Here is a 6,000-nt window from a genome sequence, read left to right as displayed (position 1 = left end):
CTTCCTTATATAATGCAAATTCTAAATTGTTAAAATCATGGCCCCCTGGGGTAGGATGGGGCCACAATAGGGGATCAAAGTTTTACATACAAACATAAGAAAAATCTTGAAAAATCTTCTTCTCAAGAACCACTGAGCCAGAAAAGCTGAGATTTATATGAAAGCTTCCTGATATAGTGCAGATTCTAAATTGTTAAAATCATGGCCCCCGGGAGTCAGATGGGGTCACAATAGGGGATCGAAGTTTTACATACAAATATATATGAAAAATCTTTAAAAATCTTCTTCCCAAGAACCACTAAGCCAGAAAAGTTGAGATTTATATGAAAGCTTCCTGATATAGTACAGATTCTAAATTGTTAAAATCATAGCCCCCGGGGATCGGATGGGGCCACAATAGGGTCAAAGTTTTGTTGGGTTTTTTTGTTGTTGTTTGTTTGTTATTTCTTTTTTTTTTTTTTTGATATAGTGCAGATTCAAGTTTGTTCAAATCATGGACCCCGGGCATTGGATGGGGCCTCAAGGGGGGCATCAAAGTTTTACATACAAATTTATAGGAAAAATCTTTTAAATCTTCTTCTCAAGAACCACTGAGTCAGAAAAGTTGAGATTTATATGAAAGCTTCTTGATATAGTGCAGGTTATAAATTGTTAAGATCATGGCCCCGGGGGGTCGGATGGGGCCACAATAGGGGGTCAAAGTTTTACATACAAATATATAGGAAAAATCTTTAAAAATCTTCTTCCCAGAACCACTAAGCCATAAAAGCTGAGATTTATATGAAAGCTTTCTGATATGGTGCAGATTCAGGTTTGTTAAAATCATGGCCCCCCGGGGTAGGATGGGGCCACAATAGGGGATCAAAGTTTTACATACAAATATATAGGAAAAATCTTTAAAATCTTCTTCTCAAGAACCATTGGGCCAAAGAAGTTCACATTTACATGAAAGCTTTCTGACATAGTGTAGATTCAAGTTTGCAAAAACCATGGCCTCCAGGGGTAGGTTTGGGCCATAATAGGGACTACGGTTTTACATGTAAATAGATATGGAAAATCTTCTGATATGGACCAAGGTGACTCAGGTGAGCGATGTGGCCCATGGGCCTCTTGTTGGTCCATCCGTCTGTTTGTCAGCAAAAACTTGAACTTTCGACATAACTTTTGGATGCATGTTGATAGGGTTTTCATATTTCACATGTGTACTCCTTGTGACAAGACCTTTCTTTACATGCTATTCTTCACCTTTCAAATTTGACCTACTTTTGAAAATCTTTAACCTTAGCCATAACTTTTGAATGGTTAGTAAATATACATGAGGGTATAAAATGGTTCACGCAGGCATACTTTTCATGAAGCGTTAACAGAAGGCCTATTTGTATTTTAAAAACTGAAATTTATATCTTAAAGTAATTCCACCCTCCTATGATGTCATCAGAATTTGCAAAATCAATGATTTATTTAGATTTGTGCATGATAGGAACATAACTTTTGTTGGAGTCTTTTCCGATAGTTATTGTAAAAAATCTTGTTGAAAATAAACTACTTTAAAAGTCTAAGTAATAGATGAATAATCTACGATAAGTTTCAAAATATTGAACCCAAGGGCAATAACTCTGTTTTTATTGATTTCTTTATGAAGTTTATTACGCGATAGATTTCCTTTATTTCTTACAGAGACTTTGTAGATTGTTGTGAAGAAACAGTTTCATGAAATTGTTATGAATGCTATTATATCGTCATAACCAGTTGTTTTGAAATTTTGATAACACTGTTTAAGGGAAATTGCAATTTTCTGATGGTGATATATGATTTTATATATGTATGTCTCACATCTGAAAAAGTCTGATGACCAATATATTTTATTTGATAATTTGTTAGTTTTAACTCTAATAAATGGAAATAAACACACTTTTAAAACTTGTATCAGATAAAATCGCGAGTATGGAGTCACCTTAAATGAATTTACATGTATGTCTTGCATATTTATAAATGTAGATTTCATTGTCAGTTTATGTCAGATTTATGCACTTTGAAATATAAGATATTTATGTTCCCCAGACAAAGTTTGGGAACATATTGTTTTTACTCTGTTTCTTCTTCTTATTATTATTATTCTTTTTCTCCGGTACTTTTTTGTCCGGTAATGTTCTCAGAAACTACAAAAGGGATCGATATGAAACTTTCCAGGATGATAGTATAGCGTTTGTAGATGTGCATAGTGATAGTCATTTTGTCTGCACGTGCATGCATGCGCGCGCACGTGCATTGCAATTTTGGTACAAAAAATGGAAAATCAGAATATTAAAGGAAGCGATATAAAACCTAAATAGGATGATAGTATATCATTTGTACATATGAAAAATAATAGTTATTTTGTCAGCACGCGCATGCATGCGCGTGCACGCGCATTACAAAATTTGTACACTAACTTTGGAATCAGTCTAACTTTTTTGTTGTTCATTGAAATGGCTTGAAATTCATATCATAGGTAGATATTGAGACCCTTAACTGATATGCATCGTCAAAATTACGAATTTGCACGCGCATGCACGTGCGCTTCATTTTGATTGGATAATACTAAAACGTTTGTAACTATCTTTTTGATGAAGCAAATGAGATGATATTCACAGCATACATAGACAATACGTGTATCTATATATTGATGTAACACAAAAATGTCAACGCACACGCACATGCGCGTGTAACGTTTTTTAAAGGTTCAATTTTTAAAGGACGATAACGTTTTTGTTTTTCATCAAATTATATTGATATTAATGGTTTAGATGTGTCTTGGTACTCCTTACAAATTGCTGTTGTTAGAATTACTGCTCAGCACGTGCATGTACGTGTGCTGAATTCTGATTGGACGATTTTAAAATCGCTATAACTTCCTTATAGTTGGTGGAAACGTTATGAAATTCACACTGTGGGTATATGATACACATGCCTGTTGAACGACATCAACAAAAATTCGGATTCATACACGCGTGCGCGTGTATGCGCGTGCAACCTTTTCTTTCATTTTTTGGTACTGAAATGACAATATTGAACGTACTACATGTAATTAAAGGCTAAAATAAAATGATTTTTTGCTATAGATTCACAAGAACATCACTTTTTAATTGGAGGAGGTTTGGGGAACATCTGTAACGGTCCCCGTTACAATTAGAACTAGTTTGAAAATAGGAAACAAACAGTTTTTGTACAGCATTATTAATATGTTTCTACATATAAGTATATAACTATTCACAATGAATATAGTTACCAGATAATATTACAGTAAAAACATGCCATAGATTATTTGAAGATCATCTAAAGTTAGAGGGTATCTTCTGTATAAGTATACAGAATCTGACATTTTTGGTGAGCATGTGCTCTATGTATAACACACTTTTATAGATACTATAAATATATTAGGTAGATTTTTTTAAGTATTGTATCTACCACAACTGAAAAAAAAAAACTAAGTATCAAATAAGAAAGGAAGAAATATTTTATAGTTATTATTCATTGGTTATATATAAATATATGTAAAATGTATACCCATATAAAGAGATCGGGTTCGGAATACAAAACATGAATCTTTGAAAACTGATTTTGACCGGAATAGAAGAAATAAAATAAATGAACAAATAAACTAACTGTAAATTACAAACAAATACACCAGGATAAGTACAAATATATTAGTTCCCTTCTACATCCTTATCTTCTTATGAAAAGGTAGTGTAACGCGATCATTTGGGAGAAAATGTCACGTACATATATGTAGTTCTGTTCGATTCTGACATAAATATAAAGAATATTGGAATAAAAAACCTACACACACAATAAATCAGAAATATATGTATACAAAGGGATGCCATTGAGTATCACGTCCTTATCTTTTTTATGAAAAGGTAGAATAAAGCGGCTATTGAGGAAAAATGTCGAGACCGGGACCGGCTTTTAGCACTGTTTTTATTTCTCGGTCCCACCGGTCCCGGAGTTTTCACATATTATTTTACGAAAGAAGAAAATGATATGATCAATTTACTATCAGAATGCATGCATGAGATGTCATACCTAAGTTATTGAGAAATAAGGCTCAAATATCCTGATATATTATGTTTATATCGAATAAAACTATCAGGGACGGGGACCGAAGACCGTGTTCTAGTCACGGGACCGAGACCGAAGACCAGGGCCGAGACCGGGTTTTAGTCAGTACCACTTAGCAATAGATTACACTTTAATGGCATACACATACTTAGGTGGAAACACTTTAGAAAATTATAGAAATGGTGGTCCTGGTAACAGGTAAACAATTTTATGTTATGAAAATGGGGAATCCAAGTCAAGTATCAATCAAATACTCCATTCAAGAAGTTAATATTTCTGGGACTTTAAGTTAAGTCACAGTCGTAGTCAGATTGAATGTTAACGTTATCTAAAAAAGTAAAACACGCAGAAAAATAATATATACACCGAATGTAAAACCCAAAAGATATTCAGTTTCCTTCTCGAGACATTTTATCGTTCCAGTGCTATGACCCTAAAATGTTTCCAAATTTGATATAACAAGCGTGGATAATGACTTGAGGTAAAAACATTTTGAAATATAAGATGTTTGTTATTCATTGCAGAAATTCCTGACTATAACTTGATATCAAAAAGGAGTGTTTAATGGGTTACAATGTTGGTTTTCCCACTGATCAGAGCCCAGTTTAACTATCTTATGACATTAATCTTCAGACAGAAAATTTCCGTAAGGCCCCATCCTAGCTGTTTCTATCATATCTTAAGAAAATCTTGATATTGTCCGAATTATTAAGACATCCAGGTACATACGAATGATTTATGTTTTGATAAATTAAGTCAAAGTGCATTGTGTCGCCAAGGCAATCGCCATATCGACATAATGTTCATCCACCCGGCAATGTAATTAAAATCAGATCCTAAGATATGCTCACAATCGTTACTATAGGATCTGACATAACTACATAGGGGGTCATGTCAGCATGACCTTTCGCTTGGAATGTTCATAAAAAAACTATCAGCTAGTCAGATTGCATCACACAAACAATGATAGCTATTTAGGCGGTTTCCGGCAATTCGTAAATAAGTTGCAGTAATCTCTCTACCACAGAAGTATAGTCCACACTATAGCTTTGTTTATTCTCATATAAGGACTTTTAAACTTTCGCAATAATGCCTAATCTATTCCGTTCATGCAAACAACAAATCGTAGAATGTAAAATACACCCAAATTAAATTGATTGTGAAATGTGATTTATGTATGGACAGGGATGGGTACGATTTGAATAGTTTTGAAAATGGTTTACTTAGTTATAAATAGGGTTCCCTGTTGATCTCGCTTCTCTACGGGTTTGGGCTAACTAAAGTACCGCTTACCCGTTGTTTGTGTGTAGCACCAATCAGCGGGGAACCAGTTTAACTTAGTTAACGCGAAGAAAATAACGTTAGTCGACGCAAATGGTGCACTGTGACGTCACATCTAGAACCACTTCCATTTTCTTTGAATTGTGAACACCGACGACTTCATAGGCGACGCGCTGATTGCCTAACATAAAGTTCAAATGAATATGACCCATAGTCGAGTTATGTCAGATCTTCTTACGCAGAGTATACGGCGCGGATCTAAGACGTCTGATTTTAATTAGATTGATCCACCAGGTAACCTATATAACACAATTTAGCAAGGACTTTGTAGAAACTTTCATACACAGGATTCGAGATATGGTATCTTATATAGAATGCCTTTTCGTGATAATTTTGTTATAGATGAACAGTTCGTTTTTTTCATTTTACCGGATCGTGGTAGTAATAAAACAATGTAGAAATACTCACCATGCACATACACCTCACGTGATGTGACGAGAGAAAAAACCCAAACCAGGTACATACAGAAACATCGATTTTGATTGAAAGTAAACCTTATATTATTCGCTTAATTCTTTAGAGGATAAATATTGATACACAAACTGTAGATAGAAAATA

General features: G+C 34.1%; 1 protein-coding gene across 1 annotated transcript in view; it reads right to left on the bottom strand.

Moving 5' to 3' along the window:
- Positions 1–6,000, bottom strand: part of LOC125654951 (uncharacterized) — a 188,173-nt gene that overhangs the window by 6,143 nt on the left and 176,030 nt on the right. The window lies entirely within an intron of this gene.

Source organism: Ostrea edulis, chromosome 7, assembly GCF_947568905.1.
Source record: "Ostrea edulis chromosome 7, xbOstEdul1.1, whole genome shotgun sequence".
Taxonomy (NCBI): Eukaryota; Metazoa; Mollusca; class Bivalvia; order Ostreida; family Ostreidae; genus Ostrea; species Ostrea edulis.
Note: the sequence above shows the minus strand (reverse complement) of the source record. Positions and strands in the feature narration are given on the sequence as shown.